This window comes from Myxocyprinus asiaticus, chromosome 16 (assembly GCF_019703515.2).
Source record: "Myxocyprinus asiaticus isolate MX2 ecotype Aquarium Trade chromosome 16, UBuf_Myxa_2, whole genome shotgun sequence".
NCBI classification, from domain to species: domain Eukaryota; kingdom Metazoa; phylum Chordata; class Actinopteri; order Cypriniformes; family Catostomidae; genus Myxocyprinus; species Myxocyprinus asiaticus.
This window is the reverse complement of record NC_059359.1, coordinates 22,839,051-22,855,743: the sequence shown is the minus strand read 5'-3', so window position 1 is coordinate 22,855,743 and position 16,693 is coordinate 22,839,051.

Sequence of the window (16,693 nt, the reverse complement as noted above, 5' to 3'; positions counted from 1 at the left end):
GTAAATGTTAAAGTAGCTCATGAGAAAATGACTTAAGTAAAAGTATTAAAGTAACTGATATTAAATTTACTTAAGTATCAAAAGTACAAGTAAATTGCATAAATTACAGAACCGGGTAGGGTTGCACCAGCTGTGCGTAAGGTCTCATGTAAGTTAGGACGTAAATTTCACACTAAGGGCTTGGTAACTACTAGTTTGTAGCTAAGTCAGTGCTTAATTTGGTTGCACCACCTGTTCTTAAGGCAAGACTTAACTAGTAGGTCGTAAGCTCTCCGTAAAGTAACGTGTTCAAATTTATACACAGAAGTGTTAAAAAGCTGTGAAATTCACTCGTTACGGTTGATGTTCAAACCTTGTTTGCTCAAGTAACTGTACATTTGATAAATAGTATATTTGCCCCGTATAAATAACAATAAATAGTAACTGTATCTAAAATAAATAAGGGGTGATAAATCATACTATACAACAGGCTGGAAAAATAGACATTTTGTATATGTTTACACTTGACACCCGGCGACACACCCTGAAAACTGCACTGTTAGATTGGTTTCATGCTGAAGAGCCACTTAAAAGTACGGTTTTTTTCTCTCTCGTAAATGAGTGTAAATGCCAACATCATCATATATGGTGAAAGGATTGAAGCCTGTCACGCAAAACATGAGCTCATTGATGTCATTAAGTGAGTCTGCTTTTTTATTCCATCCATTACTCCTGGTCGGAGGCTTCCGTAAATATTTAGTTTATACGTAGGGATACGTCCTACCTAAGTTTAATGGTGCAACGCGCAAATATTTAGTAGTGCGTAAATTATGACTAGTGCCCATTAACGGCACAACTAGGCTAAGTTGTAACGTACGTACAGCTGGTGCAACAGGCCCCCGTTCATTAAATCCATGACAACTTATTTGATTGGTGGTGCTCATCATTTACTCACCCTCATGCCATCTCAGAACACATACAAAGATTTTTAGAAGAATATTTCAGCTCTATAGGTCGGTTCAATGCAAGTGAATGGTGGACAGATTTTTCAAGCTACAAAAGCACATTAAGGGAGCATAAAGTTATCCATACTTCTACAGTGGTTAAATCCATGTCTTCTAAAGCGATTCAGTCGGTTTTGGGTGAGAACAAACCAAATTGTAACTGATTTTCACTGTATATACTGCCATTGCAATCTCTAGGCACAATCATGATTTCAAGCTCGATTTCACTTTCTAGTGCTTGACGTATGCGCAGAGCCCTACATGGTGCTATAGGAAGTGTAATTGAGCTTGAAATCCTGATCGCCACGGAGACAGCTAATGTCAAGATTTATAGTCGAAAAAGGAGTTATATTTTGCTCTGTTCACACCCAAAACCAATTGGATCCGTTCAGAAGACACTGGTGAAACCACTGGAGTCTTATGGATTACTCTTATGCTGCATTAATGTGCTTTTTGGAGCTTCAAAGGTCTGGCTACCATTCACTTACACTGACCTACATATCAGCGATATTCTTCTGAAAATCTTTTGTGTGTGTGTGTGTGTGTGTGTGTGTGTGTGTGTGTGTGTGTGTGTGTGTGTGTGTGTACTGCAGGAAAAAAAAATTAAAGTCATACACATCTTGGATTGAATTAGGGTGAGAAAATGATGAGAGAATTTTAATTTTTAAACGAACTATCCCTTTAATGGCGCATTCAAGTCACATCAGAATGATCATATTTATGGGATGAGTGTAAATGAACACCACAGTCCATAAACATTGGAAAATTGAAGGAGGGAGTTGAGTCATATTAGTGACCAGAATAGAGACTTGTAGGGGTGGGCTCTTTTCATTTGGGCCAATAAGCAACCACCCAGCAACCACCCAGAACACCCTGGCAACTGCATAGCAATGTGCTAAAAACACAGAAAACAACTTAGCAACAGAATAGTAACAACTTGGTAACCATACACTGTAGCAATGCGCCAAAACACACAGCAGAGATCACCTTGACAACTGCATAGGATTTCCTGAACAGTGTTCAGGAAAGCTGTTTGAAAACAAACATTATTTATGCAATTCTATTTCGCGACACTAGTGGTGCTGAAATTATGCACATCAGTTTAAAAGTCAATGATGAGAGTCTGTAATAGTTTATTTCTAGCAGCACAGGGTCAGTTCAAGAATGGAAGAACCCTGAATACATTCCACACATTTTCAATTGATGAAGCAGCTCTTAAATACCATTCTCTCAAAACGCCCCTTTCTCCAAGCAACACACCACCTCTCTCTCTCTCTCTCTCTCTCTCTCTCTCTCAAACTCTCTCTCTCTCTCTCTCTCTCTCTTTCTTTCTAATTATACCACTCACTCTCCAGCAAATATAAACACACTTGCTCCATTTATTCAACTTGTAACAAACATTAAATCCCTAATATGTATCCAGTGGGGAATGAACAGAGCATGACTAAGTTGGTCAGAATATAAACAGTGATTACCCTATATTTAGAGAGAGCCTGATCCATCACAGTTGGTGATAGTTAGTGTTGTGTGTCAGAGAAACACAGGTGACCTCATCCCTCTGCGGCAGTCCAAGTAGAACGCATCCGTATCAAAAAATTGAATGAAATTCCATTCCAGTGTTTATTGGTGATGGCAGAGTTGATATGACCTAAGGGCTGCTGGATATTCCTAGTATTATTCCTGGATGATTTGAATAATGTGTCTGTTAATAGTCCAAATAGGGCTCTGTTACGTAGGTTGTGGTGTGATTACAGTAATGTAATCTTGACATGTTATTGAACAATAAACAGGCAGCCAAATTTTGTTTTTGCCAAATACAGACTCAGTGGTGAACAGCTTTGCTTAATCAAGAATATTACACTAAGAATCATGCAGAAGATGAACTGATAAGTGCTTGTGTGGCATTTGGAGGTTGACAACTCATTTGAATTTTCCAGTACAGGTTACTGGAATGTACCTGTTCACTAGCTTCTGTCAGATTAATTAAATGGATTGTTCACTCTGAAATTCAAATTCTGTTGTCATTTACTCACAAAATATTTGCTGAACCGAAAAGGAGATGTTAGGCAAAAAGTTAACCTCCGTCACCATTCACTTTCATTGCATCTTTTTCCATACAATGAAAGTGAATGGTGACTGAGGCTGTCATTCTCTTTGTTGTTCTTTTTCTCTCTATCGTCATAACATGTTATATGTGCTTGGTGCTGCATTGACCTAGAATTTCAACAATCTCTGTGACTCCTTTCTTTTCTGGCATTTAAACTCTCAAAAGCACTGAGTGTGAGTGCATATGTTACAAAGAGAGAGAGAGAGAGAGAGAGAGAGAGAGAGAGAGAAAGAAAGAAAGAAAGTGTGTAACTAAATATCCTCTTGGCTTCTTAGACTCTTCACCATTTCGGAACTTCCATGACCATCAAATTACTCCACTTGGAAAAAGAAGGACAATTTACCAATGCTTTTCCATTCACGCACTCAACACACACACCTTTCAAATATCTATTTATATCCACCCATACAAGACATTTACAAAAAGGACATAAATAGTACAGATGCATTTGTTAAGAAAACTAACTGGTCACACATATTATGTTGTATGTAACATACAGTCATACGGATCTGTACAATTCTGTAGTACAAAGGCAAAATGCAGTAACTGCACATTTTGTCAAAATTGAGTTATGATTGAAATTGGATCTCTTAGACTATGATATGTCCCGAGACAGACAGTTTTGCCTCAGCTATGTTCAGATTCATGTACATATCTAATCAGTGCATTACCATATAAACAACACATTTGGCTGGACAATCAAACACATTGAAGCCATTTTTCTCAGTTTCAGTGTTGAAGTTACTGCATTTTGTCTTTGAAGGGAAGTTATTAGTATAGACCTTTTTCACAGTAGCGCCATCTTTGATTTTTGACGACAATGAAAATGAGGCTGTGAGGGCTAGACTTGCTGTCTCTTCAATGACATGCACTGTGTAAAGCTATCAAAAAGCTCCTATATCCCATTTAATTTTCCACAACTCATGTTGTCTGGAGTTTTTGTCTTGAGTTTTCACTGAAATTTCTTGGAAAGATATTTTTCAATGTTTCATCAGCGGAACAATCCAAAAACACTTTAAACATTATGTGATAATAGAGATGGTACCATGGTGTAATGGTACCATCTCTTCAAACTTTGAAGAGATGGTAAGTCTATTCCTCACATCCTCATTGTCATTGATGGTGCTGCTGTGAATGAGGACTATTACTTAATATTAGTGATTGACCAATATGTGTTTTTTAAGGCCGATGCCTATATCCAGAAAGCAGGGTGGCAGATAGGCCGATACAATGCCGATATATATCACACAATTTAATATAGTAAATAACATAAACATAAAATTGCTAAAAAATTAATCAACTCTTATTTAGCACTATATTTACTCAATTTCACACTAAACTTTAACTTTGTAAAAAAGAATCTAAAAAAAATAATATTGTATTTTAAATGGTAGATAGCAGTTTCTTATGATTTTAGTAATTTATTTGCACATGAGGAAATTGTTAATGTATTAGGAAGAATGAAATAACAGTACACACAGTAGTCCAGCAACCATGGATGGCATGTGCGCATTAACAATCGTATTTTCTCAAAAAATACTGAATCAAACCAATTGTACATACAGTGCATAGTGAATATGACATTTACTTATAGCACACATGAAGCACTTTTACATTGAAGTAGCACTCACGCGCTCATGCGCATCCAGCACGAGCAGAAATCTACCAACAGTTTAAACAGCCTGGATCGCCTGCTTGGATTGTCACAGAGTGACCGTCATGATTTGTGAATCAGAGGAACTTTTGATCTTGATCCTGAGGTTGTTTTATTACATCTGTTTATACGTGATATGTGCATATTTGCAGATGGTATATGATATTAGTTTTATTGATATTTGCCTTTTTATTATTAGACAAGAGTTAAAAGTTACAGGGAACTGTTGAGGAGAGAGAGGGAGAATGAAACAGGTGAGCACTTCAACATTATGAGCTCAAACGCGTCTGCTGCGGCTCTGATATGCAGGCCGTTTAAATGACACTATTAAATGACACGGTCTATTATTGTAGTAACACGATGGCACGTTACAAACTGTGACTGCTGATTTACATGTCTCAGTCGCTTCACATGCAAGCAGGCGATTCTCAGTGCCCTCAAGAAACAAATCGTCCAAAAGGAACAATTTATTGGCCGATGCCAATAATTGAAATATTATGAATATTGGACAATTTATTGACCTCAGCGATATATCTGTCGACCACAACCTAATATATTCATTAGGGGTGTAACGGTACACAAGTCACGGTTCGGTACGTCCCTCGGTTTTGGGGTCTCGGTTCGATACGAGTTCGGTACAACAGGAAAAAGCAACAAATCCCAAATGCTAGGTTTCTTTTCATTTATTTTGAACAGACAGTAGTGCAAATTACAGTTTGTTCCACCTAGTGGCATTTAGTCCCCCCTGAGGTAGTTGGTACAGTACAGCCTCCTTTAGTGTATTAAGCACTAAGCAGTAAACAGAATGCACTCTTGCATAGGCCATATGTTTTTGTAGGGTTGATAAAAAAAACAAAAGGTATTTGGTCACAATCAGCTACAAAACTGAAAAGCATATGTTATAAAAGTACAAAATAAATAGAATAATGAAAAATAAAACTTGTGCTTTAGGAGAGGCCATTCTTGTTTTGGGTTGGTGCATCGATGGTCTCCTCTTCTGCTCTTTTTCCTGTTGTGGCGGTTAGCAAACAGCGTTGCATTACCACGCGCGCGCCCCCTTCTATATTGGAGTGGATTGCCTGTGACTGACTCAGATGTATACTTCGTCTGACTGCATGCACATACAAATGATGATTCACTAACGTAATGGAAAACAAAATGTTAGTTTGACCTTAGGGGAATCAAAATCAGTGTCTTATCAACGCTGAAAGAAATGTAAACCTACAAAAACTTAATTTGTGAGTTAACATCAAAATAAACTGGTTTTATTTAAGTAAAAAATATTAATTAACATCACTGAATCAACCTGAACACATTAGGTTTACTAATTTTAAGTGTTATATCATATAGAAATAGTTCCTTAAGGTAACAACTGCAGGTTACCACTTTTTACGGTGAAGTACCCAAAATCTCCAATTCTTCATCTCTGTTTAAGAGACTTAACCTCAATTAGACACACTATGTGTGCGTGTGCTTGGATTTGACCCTGTTTAACCTCGTATCTTTGTGTGCATTAGTTAAAAGGGAACATTAATGAGTGGCATGTTTCATTCAAGCCTTAAAGGAGTTTAGGAAGTATTAACAGAGCGCTGTGAAAGTATGACTTTGTCCTTCTTCCCCTGCTGACTCTGCACAGTAGCTGCGCGTTCAACCACCCTGTGGAGACACAGCTTTTTCTGTCGCCATTTAACCCAGCAGGCAATCAATGAGACGCTCCTACTTGTAACTTAAAACTGCCCATGGGCTGCACACTCGGCTGGCCCACTCTGCCATGAATTCATTCATGAGCCGTCAATCAAACCTGACCCTGACCACAGCTAACGGCCATCACAGAATACAGTAACAACACAGTCTGCCAGTATATCTCTCTTCTCCCCCACTTTGTTCTTTTAAATTTATTGACGAATGTGTCCAGAAAATCAGTTTTAAGGAGAACAGTAGTTCACCCCAAAATTAGGTCATCATTTTTGTCACCCACATGTCATTCTAAACTCGTATGACTTTCTTTATTCCATGCATAACATAAGGACACTTTTTGAAGATCGCTCACTCTTTTCTGTGCATTTACAGTTAATGGGGACTGGAGCTTTCAAATGTCAGAGAGGATTCAAAAGCATCATAAATCTATCATAACAATAGTCCACACGAATTGTGCACTATATTCCAAGTTTTTAATTTATAATTTTCATTTTTCATTTTTGGGTGAACTATTCTTTTAAGCTTTTTGGGAGCAGGCAGCATTGTTAAAAAATGAAAAGCAAGAGTGAGAAATTAAAACAATGTTTATAAGTTAAAAGTGAGCAATAGTGTGCTTCATTAGAAGGCCATCTATTTTCAATGAAAATCAGATCAATCTGTTGAGGAATACGAGAAAATCAAGGATAGAAAATGGAGTGAAAGTGAAGGAGTGATGATAAAGGTGCTCATGCGAGACAGAGCAGCTCTTAGCTCTCTTATACCATGTTCTAATCCACTGGAGCCAAATCGCAGACAAAAGCCCCACTGTGTCGAGCTTCCTGTGTGTGCGTGTATCAAAGCGCATAGGTTTGTGTATACATGAGTATGTGTCTGAGTTACTCCCAAATTAAAAGACTGCAAAAACATGGACAAAGTACAGCTGATGTAAGTATGCAAACCCAGCCATTATGTCTAAAATAGAAATGTGGCAATTAGTATTAGTTGAAAATTATGCGCCAGATTACAGTGTAATCATTTATAAGACACTACCACTGGCACACTGACCATGGGACAGATGATAAAATTCATCCTCTCTGTCAATCTGGCCTGAGGGTTGTGTGAAGAGGATCACACCACACTGCAGGCTGCTGAATCTAGGGGCAGTAAGAGATGAGTTTGACCCTGCATCTGGCCTCAAACACCTAAAAAGTGAGGTGTTCGCAGAAAAGTCCAGTTTATGAGACTTAAAATATGCCATCATTGTAACATTTACCATTTATATTAAGTTTTTTTGTATGAAATCTATGGAAATTGCTCCCTTTGATTACATTAAAGGGTTAGTTCACCTAAAAATGAAAAAATTCTTATTATTTACTCACCCTCATGCCATTCCAGATGTGAATGACAAACAAAGATTTTTAGAAGAATATTTCAGCTCTGTAGGTAATTACGATGCAAGTGAATGATGATTAGAGCTTTGTAGCTCCAAAAATCACATAAAGGAAACATAAAAGTAATCCATAAGACTCCAGTAGTTAAATCAATATCTTCAGAAGCAATAAAACAGGTGTGGATGAGAAACAGATCAAGTCCTTTTTAAACTCTAAATCTCCACTTTCACTTTCACATTTAAACATTTTGTTCTATTTCTCCACTGGAGTCATATGGATTACTTTTATGTTTCCTTTATGTGCTTTTTGGAGCTACAAAGGTCTGATCACCATTCACTCACATTGTCTGGACCTACAGAGCAGAGATATTCTTCTAAAAATCTTTGCTTGTGTTCTGCTGAAGAAAGAAAGACATACACCTCTGGGATGGGTAAATGATGAGAGAATTTTTATTTTTGAGTGAACTATCCCTTTAAAATTGATTTCAACTATTCAATGTTATGTGCTTCATCTAATGTTTTCTATGAGTAATGTACTGTCATGGAGAGCAACATGCTTGTTGTCTTAAACTATTGTCAAAAACACATGAACGCTCATCAAATGAACACTCATTTGACAAAATACCTTAAAATGTCCTTGTTTGTTTAACTTTAAAAAAATAAAAATAAAAATAAAAATAAATAAATATTACTTGTGTTCCTGAAAGTTGTCCGATTAGTAAATATACCCAAAAAATCTACAATAATCAAATAAATCTTTGGTTATTTTTCAACATAAACTTGATCTAAGAATTATTATTTACAGTGCAACCAAAGTTACACTGAAAAAATGTTAACTTAATAATGTGCTTCATGAGGTAGCATCTATATTAACTGGCTTTATTCAAGTCAAAAATAGTATTTAACATCACTGAATACAGTTGAATACTTCAAGTTATACTGTAGCAACAAAACTTATTTTGAGGGTTAGTTCAGTTTATGTTTTCTTTCTTAAAATATGCCTCAGTTAAAATAGAGTGAAACAATGTATAGTACATGAAATTAAATTATGGTCAGCCAAACTTCCTGTCTACTAGTGACAATTTAAAATAGCTGATGTGTTGTTTTTCATCAACAATCTGACCAAGTTGACCATCATTTCACATTTATAGCTTATCTGAGTGCTTTGTATTAGGATTCAATGTTGTACTGGAGTTAAATAGAGAAGTCACTTTCTCTCTTGAAAGTGGAGATCAGTTCAATTCACACTGTAACCACTGTACTCCACACTTGGCACCCATCGAACCCATCGTATTACCAAACACAGCAAACATCAGATAGCTTTTTATTTTTCAATTTTACATACGTAAAAAAAGTTTCTAAGTTTCTAAGAGTTTTCTAATACATGGTATTCTCTGTTTTAGAGATAGAGGGAGATAAGTTAATGGCCTCCCTGCTTGAAAGAGATTGATTCAATAAAGAGCCTATTGGTTACCAAAACCTCTAACAATCACAAGACAGAAGAAATGTAGCGTGTTTACGTGTGTGTCTATCTACCCACAAAACCCTTCTATGACGTTAACTTGTCAGTCTCTGTGATGTTCTATGGAAAGGGAAACCTCGAACATGCTTTAGTGAATGGTAGTTCTGTAATGTCCTGGTCCTGGTCCTGGCCTTCTTCTATTGGCACTCTGTAATCTGTTGCAGGTTTGCAAGCCAGAACCTAATAAGCAAATTTACGTTCTCAGATATGAGCGCTGGGTCACTTCACTGCCAACAACCATTCCGGTTGAACATGCTTGACATTCTTGCATTACTATGGCGGTAACAAATCTCAGTACTCAAGGGGGCAATGGAGTTACATTCAAAAGTAGGTGCCATTAAACTGGATGATTTTATGCAGGTATGTTGCTATAAATATATTGACTTTAAACTAGGCCAGGTGTACACTGTGCAATTTTTGCCTGTCATGCAAGCTCCCAGTGTATTCTTTTCTGTCGGGAGAATTCACGTGAAAAACATTGGAGCTTGTGAGGTCGTTAGATGTTAGATGAGCGGTATTATGACCAAAGCCGAGCGGCCACTAGCAGCGTACAACCACTCGATCATTAAACATGTAAAAAAAAAAAAAATGCAGGCACTGTCAGCTTGAATTTGTGAGGTATGTGCGGTTGAACAATCCGATTAGACAATCTACCTGAAGTTGACCAATCAGGAGGCAAAGAAATCTACAGAAGAATGAATATCCATACTTCCCTACTACATAGTATGCCAAAAACAGTATGCCAATGGAGTAGTATGTCCAAATCCTCAGGATTTATAAAGCAGTACACGAGAAATATCCAGAAGACCTACTATTTCCGGCGAGATTCTGAAGTGCGGATCACCTGAGGAGATGTCACGATCAAAATACTGGATTTAAAAGAATGTCGGTGAACTGTGAGTTGGACGGCTCTTCTCAACTGTAAGTGATATATACAGTATACCAAGAAAATTGTTTCTTGTGCTTAAATGGTGCATGTTTAACAAAACCAGACAAACAAAAAACAGATTATTTCCGTGGTTGTTGTTATTGCCTCATATAATCGGGTCACGAACCAATACCCACGTCCCTGGATGAAGTATGTCTGAAATCTATTCATACTACTCACATGCATACCTAAAGAATGTACTGTTGGTATCGGCCGAGAAGTTTGTCCTTCATCAAATAGAATACATACTGTGATAGAACGCGGTTTTGGAAACAAGGGATATTTTACAGAGGATTGCTCAAGAGGTACAGCTGTCACATTAGTTGCAGTTCATTTTAGCTAAGTAGCTATGCTGTCTGCAGTTTTTACAGGGTTTTTTTTTTTTTTATCCCCTTTTTTATGCCCAATTTCCACTGCTTAGTAGGTCCTCATGGTGGTGCGGTTACTCACATCAGTCCAGGTGGCGGAGGACAAGTCTCAGTTGCCTCCGCTTCTGAGACTGTCAATCCGTGCATCTTATCATGTGGCTCATTGTGCATGGCACTGCGGAGACTCACAGCACAGGAGGCTCATGCTACTCTCCGTGATCCACACACAACTTACTACGCGCCACATTGAGAGCGAGAACCCCTAATCGCAACCACAAGGAGGTTACCCCATGTGACTCTACCCTCCCTAGCAACCGGGCCAATTTGGTTGTTTAGGAGACCTGGCTGGAGTCACTCAGCACACCCTGGATTCGAACTCGCGACTCCAGGGGCGTCAATACTCGCTGAGCTACCCAGGCCCCACTTTTACAAGGTTTTTAATTAATTGATACAGCCTAGCTAGGTAGATAATGTTGATTATTGGTATGCTGGTAGAATTTAATGTTGCTGTTTGTTTTCTGATAATTGCTTATACAGTGGATAATGTCTCAAACAGTAAATTATGCCATAAATGTAATTAAGTTCAGTCATGAAACTATTTGCCAGCTGATTATCCCTCTCCGCCCAATTGCCGGAATATATTAATAGTACCTCAGTTAGCTTCTGTAGCCAGTGTCTGCACGTGCAATGAAAGTACTCCTCACTAACCCACCTCCTCCCCAGCATCACAGGTTTAGATCTGCTATGGAGGATCCTCTCTAAGCCTCACTTTCTTGTTGTTGCAGCAGCATAGCCTCCATGCTTCACTTTGTATGTCTAAGTATGTCCTAGCAGTAGCAAGTCCTCGTACTTGCTCTGCAGCAGTAGCAGCAGCGACATGTCTTCCATGCTTCACTTTTATACGTCCATTTCCAAACAGTAACTTTTCCTCATACTTGTTCTGCAGCAGAAGCAGCAGCAGCAGCATGTCTTCCATACTTCACTTTTATACATCAATTTCCTAGCAGCCGCAAATCTTCGAACTTACTCTGAAGCAGCAGCAGCAGTGTAGCAGATCTAGTCCGCCAAGACCAAACCTACTAACTCATCATTTCTATCAATAACTACATTCTAAACCATTTCCGTGAGTTGTTATGACTGAACAAGAATAGTGCGAATTCATGTGACTGCATCGGAATTCTCCAGGTTGTAAAGTTGTGTACCTCTGTGTCTATTCGATTAGCACCCTTACGAAAATCGAGAGTTCATTTCCGCAAACTTGCTGCAAATTCGCCATTGATAATGGTCACATGAAAATGAGCTTTGCAGCAAACTTGAAGTAAATTGTTTGCCGGAGGTTCACCACTACCAGCAAAGAGCTGCAAACTTCTGGCAAACATTTGTGGCAAATCAAAAGCTCATTTGCATGTGAAAATAAAAAGCGACAAATTTGTGGCAAGTTTGCTGCTAGTTTAGATTTTTGCAAGGGCAGGAAACTGACTCATAACGTGTGCAGGGGCTCACAACCTCCTGAGTGTCAGAACTTGCACCATGTACACCCGGCCTTACTTGCTCCACAATATTCTTTTCTAAATGTTACTCCGCCATGTAAAGTGGACAACTCACACTAATGTCTGCTATATCGCCCCTTGCAGCAATGTTAAGAATGCAACACAATCTTGCATTGTGTTATGAATTGAGGCCTGACGCATTTCGGAACACAACAAAGCACAAAATCGAGCTTGCATAGCTAGAAGTGTATGTCTTCACATACTTGTGTATAGTATGTTTCAGCCTTAAGCGGTGTTGCAACCATTAAAACTTTTCAACATTTTAGAAATGTCTAATGTCTAAATCCCCCCATACAACATACATACACACACATTTTTGATAAAAATCAGTATATTTAAAGAGATTCTTTGACGAGCACAAAGAAAAAAAATAGTTGCCAGCCGCGTAAAACAACAACTTAAAGCCCAAGCTGATGCGAAAAGCAAGTGGCACGTGACAGTCCTACTATGGCTAGTGCCTATGTACCAACCTTTTGCAAATTAATGAGCGAATGTCACGTCATGTAATTAATATTCATGAGTCACGCTGATACGTTTTTAATGCACCACCCACACGCACAAACACACACGCACAAACTTTCCAAATTTCTCCTACACCCATGGTAATGTGTTTTATTTGTGACAACAAGCCAGGTTATGTGGAACTGACATGATGTGCAGCGGCAGACCGATGGCGGAGCAACGCTTAATAAGATTATTTATTACACAAAAACTTCGCTGTCCAAACATTTAGATAAGAGATCCTTTTTCTGCTCTCAATCCAGCACATCTGAATCATATCCTGTTAGAAAGCATACAAACACATACACCCCCATACACTCACTCAACAGGCCTATAATGCAACCATATTATATAATAAACAAAACAGACTCACTAACATGGATTATTATCATGTAGACTTAATCCACCACTATTAGTGAATATACTAGGCCTTACCCTTGGCTAATCTGGTTACCTTGGTCTAACATCATTAGACATGAATTTTATCTCACATACACAGACACACACAACCAGGGACATAGTTTCCAGGGGGGATTGGGGGGGGGTAACCCCCCATTATCAAAACAAGCAAGTACACCCCCCCCCCCCTTATACCATGATAACTCCCCCAATATTCAAGCCAAATCAACTCCCTTGCACACAACATTACACTAAAATGCGTATCCCCACCTAAAAATCTTATCATTACATTTGCATTGACCCTAAACCAGGAATTAAGTCATCAAACCTCAGTTCTTGATTATGTGTGTACTATATCTGAGTCATAAACTTTAGATGTTTCTAAGGTCAGAGGTATCCTTGTGTTGTTTTTACATGAACTTGAAGTGTTTTGGGGTTCAACTGAATTTTATTTATAACTTGAAATACACATTTTTATTAAATTATATTAACAGATTGACTGGTGGCTGGCTGACATGTGGAAAAATCTATTCCTCTTTTCCTACAACTCCTCCCCCTCAAAATTCCCTTAAAATTCCAATTCAACAACTTTGCCTACTGTTTGAAAGCTTTAAATAATCAAAGGCGTTATCATTAGCACACTTTTAGTTAATGAGCTCACACTCAGACAGGGTGTTACAGATGTAATAGATTCTTCTAGGTTGTGAGGCTATTCAAACTCTTCAAACATAATTGAAAATATTCAAGTTAAAATATTCCACAGGATATATATTCCAGCAGCCACAACATACATTTGAGAACAACCTGGTGGGTTGTTCCTGAGGTAAACACAAGATGAGAAATGTAAATGAAGCTGAAAGTTACTTAAGTTTATACCTACAAAGATCAAAGTCCTGAATTTCTCCTGTCAAATTATCACTCCCACTCTTATGCAGTTTTACAGTATGTCATTTGCACGCTGTACAAATATATACCTACTGCATATTCACTTAAAGCTCACGATTGATAAATTAAGTGTCAGGATGTTTCAAAAGTGTCCAGTTCCTACTAAGGTCAAAGGCCAGACATAATTTATATTTTAACTGATTTGAGCACTTAGCAATAAAGACATTTTGTGTATTAAAAACAGTGTATCAAATCTAAAATTCTAAATGCTGGAAAATAGGACACAACCTGTAAAAGAGCACACAATGGAATAGACATTCCATGATTTGAAAACCATCAACCAAGAGACTGAATTGAACGATTGAATTCCATTCTGTTGCTTAAAATATTAGCTAAAATTTTCTTGTATTTAATTTGAATCCTAATAGAGCTGTTCATCCGTGACATCAATTTGTAGGCAAACCTGGAAGTCTAATTCGCATGGGCTCACTCTGTATTTTCCTAAGGGTTTTTAAAATGGTTTTTTTCAACTTATGTGTAAAATAAGGTCTGTTGGGAACATTACTTGATGATACCAGGACGTTTTGTTCTACAACAAAAATTACACATAGTCATACATCAAATGTGAATTTTGAAGCAGCTGTGTGTTTAAAAAAAAAAGTATATAATTTAATACAGCTTCAAAATTCACATTTGAGGTATGTGTGATGAGGCAGGTGAGGAATGAGGATCTAAACACAGCTTTATTAACAAAAGGATAAACAAAGAAACTCAGAATATAAAAAACAAAACACGGGAAACCAAGCACAGAACATGACAACACATGTAAAGACTGACAAACTAACCAGGGGAAACAAGAGCTTAAATACACAATGGAAGACAAGGAACACCTGGGGAAACAATCAGAGAACGAGGAACACATGAAGAAACAATCAGAGAGAACCAATCATGAAAAAAACTACAAAGGACTACAAAACCACATGAAACAGGAACTAAACAAGAATTTCAACATAAAAGTCTAAGCAAAAACACAGGGAATATGTGACAGAGCCCCCCCCCTTTTAAGGAGCGGATTCCAGACGCTCCAAAAACAAAACAAAAAACCAAATTGTCCATGGGGTGTGGGGGAAAACAGGTAGTTCAGGGGGGCACAAGGGGAAAGGGGAGCAGAGGAACAAGGCAAAGTCAGGGAGGCTTGGAACCAAGGCAGAGCCGGAGTGATGGAGAGCCAGGGCGACACTGCAGGCTCGGAGGACCAAGTAGACCAGAGCAGATCAGGCGGGCAGCCAGGAGACCAGGGAGACCAGAGCAGATCAGGCGGACGGCCAGGAGACCAAGGAAACCAGAGCAGATCAGGCGGACGGCCAGGAGATGAAGGAAACCAGAGCAGATCAGGCGGATGGCCAGGAGACCAGGGAGACCACAGCAGATCAGGCGGATGGCCAGGAGACCAGGGCAGATCAGGCGGATGGCCAGGAGACCAGGGAGACCAGAGCAGATCAGGCAGACGACCAGGAGACCAAGGAGACCATAGCAGATCAGGCGGGCAGCCAGGAGACCAGGGAGACCAGAGCAGATCAGGCAGACGGCCAGGAGACCAGAGCAGATCAGGTGGACAGCCAGGAGACAAGGGAGAGCAGAGCAGATCAGGCGGACGGCCAGGAGACCAAGAAGACCAAGGAGATGACCTCAAGGTGGGGATTGGATCAGGAGTCCTGGGAGGCGGCCGCAGGGCTGAGACAGGGTCAGGAGGCCTGGGAGGCGGCCGCAGGGCCGAGACAGGGTCAGGAGGCCTGGGAGGTGGCCGCAGGGCCGAGACAGGGTCAGGAGGCCTGGGAGGTGACCACAGGGCTGAGACAGGGTCAGGAGGACTGGGAGGCAGCTGCAGGGCCGAGACAGGGTCAGGCGGCAGAGCTGCTGTAGGAGGAGTCTCTGGGGGAGTGGGCGGAACCACAGGAAGAATGGTCTCTGGGGGAGCGGGCAGAGCTGCAGGAAGAATGGTCTCTGGGGAGCGGGCGGAGCCGCAGGAAGAATGGTCTCTGGGGGAGCGGGCGGAGCCACAGGAGGAATGGTCTCTGGGGGAGCGGGCGGAGCCGCAGGAGGAATAGTCTCTGGGCGAGCGGGTGGAGCCGCAGGTGGAGTATTCTCTGGGAGAGCGGGTGGAGCCACTGGAGGAATAGTCTCTGGGGGAGCGAGCGGAGCCGCTGGAGGAATAATCTCTGGGGGCAGAGCCGTGGCAGGCTCTGGGGCGGAGCCGTGGCAGGCTCGAGACAAAGAGTCCTGGATGAATGGGAAACAACCTCTGTGGTTGCGAACATGGGAAGAGACTCGGGAACGACCTCCGTGGTCGTGGGCATGGGCAGAGACTCAGAAACGACCTCCATGTTCGTGTTCATGGGATAAGACTTGGGAACGACCTCCGTGGTCGAGAACATGGGCAGAAACTGGGAAATGACCTCCGTGGTCGTGGGCATGGGCAGAGACTCAGAAACGACCTCCATGTTCGTGTTCATGGGATAAGACTTGGGAACGACCTCCGTGGTCGAGAACATGGGCAGAAACTGGGAAATGACCTTTGTGGTCGTGGGCATGAGTGGAGACTCAGGAACAACCTCTGTAGTCGTGAGCATGGGCAGAGACTCAGGAACGACCTCTGTGGTCGTGAACTATGGGCAGAGACTCAGGAATGACCTCTGTGGTCGTGAACATGGGCGGAGACTTGGGAACGA